Source organism: Suncus etruscus, chromosome 11, assembly GCF_024139225.1.
Source record: "Suncus etruscus isolate mSunEtr1 chromosome 11, mSunEtr1.pri.cur, whole genome shotgun sequence".
Classification (NCBI taxonomy): domain Eukaryota; kingdom Metazoa; phylum Chordata; class Mammalia; order Eulipotyphla; family Soricidae; genus Suncus; species Suncus etruscus.
Window position 1 is genome coordinate 90,190,103 of NC_064858.1, and position 8,340 is coordinate 90,198,442.

Below are 8,340 nucleotides of genomic sequence, written 5' to 3' on the forward strand. Positions count from 1 at the left end.
AAAGGAAGACGTCAAGCTCTCGCTGTTTGCAGACAACATGAAACTTTACTTAGAAAACCCTAAAGTCTCTACGGAAAAGCTTCTAGAAATAATAGACTCATATAGCAAGGTGGCAGGCTACAAAGTTAACACACAAAAATCAATGGCCTTTCTATACACCAATAGTAATAAGGAAGAAATGGACATTAAGAAAACCCATTCACAATAGTGCCACACAAACTCAAATATCTTGGAATCAACTTAACTAAAAATGTGAAGGACCTATACAAAGAAAACTATAAAGCACTGCTCCAAGAAATAAGAGAGGACACACGGAAACGAAGCACATACCCTGCTCTTGGATTGGCAGGATTAACATCATTAAAATGGCAATACTCCCCAAAGCATGGTACAGATTAATGCGATCCCTCTAAAGATACCCATAAAATTCTTCAAAGAAGTGGATCAGGCACTTTTGAAATTTATTTGGAACAATAAACACCCTCGAATAGCTAAAGCAATCATTGGGAAAAAGAATATGGGAGGAATTACTTTCCCCAACTTTAAACTGTACTACAAAGCAATAGTTATCAAAACAGAATGGTATTGGAATAAAGACAGGCCCTCAGATCAGTGGAATAGGCTTGACTACTCAGAGAATGTTCCACAGACATAAAATCACCTAATTTTTGATAAAGGAGCAAGAAATCGTAAATGGAGCAAAGAAAGCCTCTTCAATAAGTGGTGTTGGCACAACTGGCTAGCCACATGCAAAAAATTGAACTTAGACCTCCACCTAACATCATGTATGAAAGTTAAATCTAAATGGATAAAAGACCTTGATATCAGACCCGAAACAATAAAATACATAGAACAACACATAGGTAAAACACTCCAGGACAATGAGACTAAAGGCATCTTCAAAGAGTAAACTGCACTCTCCAAGCAAGTGAAAGCAGAGATTAACAGATGGGAATATATTAAACTGAGAAGCTTCTGCACATCAAAAGAAATAGTGCCCAGGATACAAGAGCCACCCACTGAGTGGGAGAAACTATTCACCCAATACCCATCAGACAAGGGGCCAATCTCCAAAATATACAAGGCACTGACAGAAATTTACAAGATAAAAACCATCTAATCCCATCAAAATACGGGGAGAAGAAATGGACAGACACTTTGACAAAGAAGAAATACAAATGGCCAAAAGACACATGAAAAAATGCTCCACATAACTAATCATCATCACTAATCATCAGGGAGATGCAAATCAAAAAAACTAAGAGGTACCACCTCACACCACAGAGATTGGCACACATCACAAAGAATGAGAACAAGTAGTGTTGGCGGGGATGTGGAGAGAAAGGAACTCTTATTCACTGCTGGTGAGAATGCCGTTTAGTTCAACCTTTGTGGAAAGCAATATGGAGATTCCTCCAAAAACTGGAAATCGAGCTCCCATATGACCCAGCTGTACCACTCCTAGGAATATACCCTAGGAACACAAAAATACAATAGAAAAACCCCTTCCTTACACCTATATTCATTGCAGCACTATTTACATAACAAGACTCTGGAAACAGCCAAGATACCCTTCAACAGATGAATGGCTAAAGGAACTGTGGTACATATACACAATGGAATATTATGCAGCTGTCAGAGAGATGGAGTCATGAAATTTTCCTATACATGGATGTATATGGAATCTATTATGCTGAGTGAAATAAGTCAGAGAGAGAGAGAAAGACGCAGAATGGTCTCACTCATCTATGGGTTTTAAGAAAACTGAAAGACATTCTTGCAATAACAACTTTTGGACACGAAAAGAAAAGAGCTGGAAGTAACAACTCATGAAGCTCACCACAAACAGGGATGAGTTTATTTAGAGAAATAACTATGTTTTGAACTATCATAATAATGAGAATGTACGAGGGAAATAGAAAGCCTGTCTAGAGTATAGGCAGGGGTTTGGTGGGGAGGAGGGAGATTTCGGACATTGGTGATGGGAATGTTGCACTGGTGATAGGTTGTGTTTTTTATATGACTGAATTCCAAACACAATCATGTGTGTAATAAAGTTGTTTAAATAAAAAAAAAGTAGACTAAAAAAAAAGAAAAAAATGCAAAAACATAAGAAGTGAACAAAACTGTCATGGTGAGATGAAAATAGACTTAGCCCTATTAAACTTAAGCCATCAGTTCAAAAAAATTATTTCCAGGCCGGAGAGATAGCACAGCGGTCTGGCATTTGCCTTGCAAGCAGTCAATACAGGATAGATGGTGGTTCAAATCCCAGTATCCCATATAGTCCCTGTGCCTGCCAGGAGCAATTTCTGAGCACAGAGCCAGGAGTAACACTTAGCACTGCCAGCTGTGACCCAAAAATAAAAAAAAAGTTATTTCAAAATTAGTAACAATAGTTAGAATAAATGAAAAAATAATAAAGCTTCTTGAAAAAAGGAGAAGAATATTTAAGTGATCTTGGGTTTGGTGATGACTTTTTAGCTATAGAACATTCATGATAGAAGTTTAAATGCATCAGTTCTATATAATATATTGTTAACACATGAAAAAGTAAGTCATAGACTAAGCTAAAAATTTTCAGGAGATAGCTGATAAAGCACATTAAAAACCTATGTATAATGCTTTTAAAAGTCAATGAGAGATCAAAATCAATTTTAATAAGTAAGATATGAATAGAAACCTTGCCAAAGTAAATATACATAAGATATATGAAAAGATGTTCTATATCATAGGTCATTAGGGAAACACAAAGTAAATACTGCCACAGTACTTACAATAATTAAAGTGTTTAAAATCCAAAATAAAGCTGAGAATATGAAGCTATCAAAACTATCATTCTCCACTAGAGCAAAATTAAATGGTACAATTACTTTGGATAAAAATTACTTTGGTTATTTACAAAGTATGTATGTCTTGCCACACATAGCAAGACTATTCTTTAATGCCCAAATAAGTTGAAAACAATGTCTTCAGAAAATCCCACAAACAAAAAGAACAGCTGTATTCATAACTGCGAAATTTGATGCAATTCAGAAATCCTTCAATAAGTGAGTGGATAAATCAGCAGATGTACTTTGATATAATGGAGAGAACATATTCCAGTAATAAAAAGAAATGAAGTATTTCTTACAAATGAACTTATTTGTAAGAATTTTAGTACCACTGCTAAATGAAAACTGTCAGTTTAAAAGGATTACATACAGTAAATTTTTAACTATATGACATTGAAAATAGCCAAGCTATAGAAAATTTATCCTAGTGGGCCCCTGCTAATTTGGCAGGCCCGGGGGGCCCACATGGGATGCCAGGAATCAATCTCGTATTTATCCTGGGTCAGCTGCCTGCAAGGCAAATACCCAGCCACTGTGTTATCTCTCTGGCCCCTTTAATTATTTTTAATTATTGTTAATTTTTACATTTTTTCAGTTGTAGATTTTTCTAAAGTATATGTTCTTTTGTAATAAGAATACACAATAAAACAAAAAACAAAAAAGCACCAAAAAAATCAAAGTTTAGAGGGGTGTCTGAGTGTGTGTATGTTTGTGTGCATAGAAACAGAGAGAGATATTTGAGATAATGCTATTTTAGTGAACTAGAAAATGTATATGAAAAACTTGACATTAATGTATTATAAATAATAGGATTAAATTAAGTGCCATGGTGTCTTTAAAAATAGGAAATGTGGACTACTTTGAAGCCAGAGTGAGCAAGTAGTTAGAAAAGAAAAAAAGAATGAGTTCTAATGGTACATTACACTTTGGATCACAAAACTTCAAAAAAGAAAAAAAAAGAAAAAGAAAGAAAAGAAAAGGAAAAGAAAAACATTGCCAAAAGGAACAGTTTTTTTTATTAATATAAAATTCAGCAATTGTATCAAGAAGATATGGTAGAAATAGATATGTATTAGTATAACTTGAGGTGAATGTAGAAAAGACTACAGGAACACACAAAAATATGACTGATTCAGGAGAATGCAACCAAAATATGTTTCCGAATGAGGACTGCATTGAAAAAGTCTGATGCAAGCAGAATCATTGGAGGGTTATCAAAGATGAAAACAGAACTTCAGAGAACATAAACTCTTGACAGTAAAAATGGCTACCCAGCCATTATGGTAAGATACTCTTAGATCCAAATGCATAAAAAAGCCATCAGATACCTATCAAGTTCCACTAGCAGTGGTCGGCAACCTGTGGCTCTTTACACTTTTAATTTGTCTCTTCTGTGTGCTGGGCGGCCGCTCCAGGAGTCAGGACTCTGCTCCTAGCCTCTGTCAGTGCGTGCCCTGTGTGGCTCTCAGAATAAATTTCAATCGTGGTTTTGGTGAGATTTGGCTCAGTTGAAAAAAAAAGAGGTTGCCGACCACTGCGTAGGGAAACTAATTAATCAGGAACATTTTTTAACGTTATTGAGTAGGGTAGATGCTAACTTTGCATGATGCTAAACATTTAATCAAGATTCAGATCCCTTGTGTTATAGATTGTCCCCTAAACACAGATATGGGCCACTTCTAAAATCAGAACCAGGAATAGGCTCTGAGCATAGAGAGTTGTGCATAGCTCACCTCCCCAGACAAAGTATTGTTATGAGTATGCTTTTAAGAAACTTTAAAAGATGAAGAAAGTTATTCTTTTTTATTTATTTAAAGAAAATGCATGATAGAATTAACATAGTTGATCATAATACATGTGTTGTCAGGTAAGTGAAAACATGATTATTGAGATAAAAAACAGAAAACATGAAAGAGAAGAAAGAATTAAATAAAAGAATGAAAAACACAAAAGAAAAAAATACAGTAGCAATCACATTTGTGAGCATTATTGTATCTCCGAAGAAGTCCTTAATACAATGGCAGAAGGTTTAGTAAGCGCTTGCTAACTGTCCATTTTATTAAATTGGCATGTTCATTTAGGGATAATAGCATCAAATAAATGAAGTTGTCTAGAAATTCAAAGCTCTATTATTGACGCTAGGACTTTTAGGGGCATGTATTCAGCTGTTGGCCTCCTGGACAAAGAAAAATGCAGGGGAGAGTGTTTGCAAGTGCTCCAGAATGCCTTGGTGGTATCAGCCCCCAAACGGAAGTAATTGAAGTGTGTCAGATTGGTTTCCCCAAAGGGAATAGTAGAGGGTCAGTGAAGAAGCAAGATCACCAGAGAAACAGTGATTGTGGAATTGAAGCAGCAAGCATCTTTTTAGCAGGACAGGAGCTTGGCACAACCTTGCCTCCTGAAATGGCTAGCTTTCACAGCATGGGCTGGTATACCCATAATCTTTCATGACTCAGTTTAGTCTTGTTTGAGAAAAGAGTGTTTCTATGGAACTCAGCCAGTTTGAACATGGTGACTGTATATGTTGGCATGGTTATAGATGCCAGGCTTCCCGGAAGAAGGAAAATACAGGGTTATGGTGCTTCACTTATTTCAAAAAGCCCTGTAATATTAACCCCCAAACAGGATGCCTGAAGTGTGGTCAGATGGAGTCTCTGAAGGGAATCTTAGAGGCAGTGATGAGTCAGGGCCATCAGAGAAATGGTGATTCTGGGCGATGAAGGCAGCAAGCATTGCTTTATCAGGGTTGGGGTTTGACTCACTTTCTCCTTTGAGATGGCCAGCTTTCTGCTGCATAGGCCAGAGTAGTCATAATATTTCATGTCTCAGTTTACATTCTCACGCGAGAAAAGAATGAGTCTATGTAGCTTGAACTGTTCCAAGAAGAAAATTTTTCTACTGATAGAGGTGAACTAGAGAAATAGTATTGTTGGGAAGAAATTGACATAATATTACTTTAAAAGTTACTAAAGAAATATGTTAGTGACCAAAATATCATTGGTGTTTGGCATAAATAAATGATAGAAATTGACTGCACTTAATGTTAATATACAGTCTAAATAATAGAAGTAAGTGTTAGGATAAAATATAAATTTCATATGCTTTACAGTATATTTATGAACCAATTATAAATTGGGTGAAAAGCAGAAGTAAAAATTGCATCAACAAAAGGAAAAACCAATAGAAGCAAAATTATATTTTTATTGTTTTTAATACCCTTTTCTTTGCAAAATATCCCAAAATTCTTCTCTTGTTTTCCTCTCTCTTTTCTAGTCAACTATTTCTTAACCAGAGGCCAGAGTGATGGCACAGGTGGCAGTGTGTTTGCCTTACATGTGCTAACCTAGGATGGATCGCATTTCGGTCCCCTGTCTTCCATATGGTCCTTCAAGCCTGGAGTGATTTCTGAGTGCAGATTCAGGAGTAACCCCTGAGTGTCACCAGGTGTGACCCAACTCCCCCCAAAAAACAGTTTCCTAACCAATAAAAACTTTATTTCTTTCAAATTTCTATTGTCCTTTGAAAGCCAAATGTAAAAAGATTATTATTCTTATATATAGTTTCTTTGCTTTCAGATGTGTTTAACAAGTGTGTCTAGAGGTAACTATTTCCAATCTCACCCCTCACCAACTTCCTCAAGTCACTTTATTTTAGCATTTATAAACATATATGCATACACATATATATTTTATTTATTTATGCACATATATAATTTATTTGAGGAGTGCTGAAGCTTATAGTCCTTTCTTATTTTCAGCAATGTTTCTATTGGACATTTGATTAATTGATTTCTGGGAATGAATCTAGGGCTTCAGAAATGAAAGAAAAAATGATCTATTATTCTGCTACATCTTAGACTCTTATTTTCCTATTTTGTTTTGATTTGGGGGGGGTCAAACCCAGTGGTGTTCACGGCTTACTATTGGCTCTAGATCATTGGAAATCAATCTGTACAGAAATTATAGGGTGCTGAGGCTTAAACGTGTCAGCTGAATAGTTGCCAATTGCTGTACATCGGGTAATATATCATTCAGACCACTGGATTCTAATTTTAGTAAACAGATATGTATATATGCATGTATAAATATGTGATATATAGTTGATATATATTTATGTATACATGTATGCACTAATATATCTTCTATACAATACATAACATTTCCATTAAAATATTTGCATTATTTTAAAAATTCTTATTGTTGTAAAAAGTCTTAAGATTTCAAACTATATCTGGGGCCAGAAAGCAATTACACTGGATAGTGAGCATCCCTTGCATGTAGCAAAACTATGTTTGATCCCCAGCAAGTCATAAAATCTCTGAGCTCTAGCAGAAAAGGGAATTCTTGAGCACAGAGTCAGTCGTAATTCAGGAGACCATTCTCAGACATGGCTAAACAGCCAATCTCTCAAACGAATTTATTTGACTTTATTTTTTACATTATATAATCTTATATTATAGAATTGCTACAAAAGTTTGAATTAGAAAAAATTTAATTGCTGCTAGATGTCTTTAAAAATTGTGATTTTGGGAGTTGGGAAGACAGATCAGGGAGACAGAGCATAAACTTTACTTTCTAGAATCCAAAGTTTACTTCTCAGAACTGCATCCCTGAATGTGGGGAATGAATTCTAAGCATCTTACTTGCAATAGCACCCAGCATTGCTGGATATGATCCAAAAAGGACAAATAAAAGATAAAATTTAAATGCTGATATTTATGTAAGAATGGTAAATTACAAATATAAAACTTATGGCACATTTATGTAAAAATTTTTGTAGAATAATCATACAATGATTTTGATTTTTATAAATGATTTCATAGATATATAGTATGTGTTTTTTTGCTAGTTGATTATTAATGATTAATCACTGAAAAGAGAATCCTACATTTTTTCTTGATATACTTACTGGAGAGTTAAAGTTTGTGCTAATAGAAGCCTAACAACATCACCAAAAAAGTTGTTCCCTTAATTAAACTAAGGTATCAGTAGTTTACTAATACAGAACTCTTTGAAAGTAGAGATTTAGTTTCATATGTGTGCAAATATATACATGCTGTGCTTCAGAGTAAGTACAAATATTTTATTGAACTAAATCAATGTATATGTATTTTTTATGTCCGGTACTTTAAATTTCTTTGGGTATCACAAAAAAAACAAATTGTATAGTATCCATATAATCTTATGTTAACGGAATTGGGAACCAAAGTTTGGCATTTTCTTATAGAAAATGAGAAAAGATGGTAAAGAATATTTTTTTCAAATAATTTCAAGGATTATAAGAAAACTGTCAAGGTTGGAAAATGATAAGCCCACTATAAATATTGATATTGCTTCCACAGAGATTGAACTTTAATTCTAAAAATCTAATATTTGTTGAAAATGACTTGATATTTTCTAAATACATGTTTTATTTGCTTTTTTTTATAATAAACACAGTTAATGCTTAAATGTGCTTGAAAAATATTTGAGTTACAAGTGTGGTTTTTATTTTCTAGAATATTTTT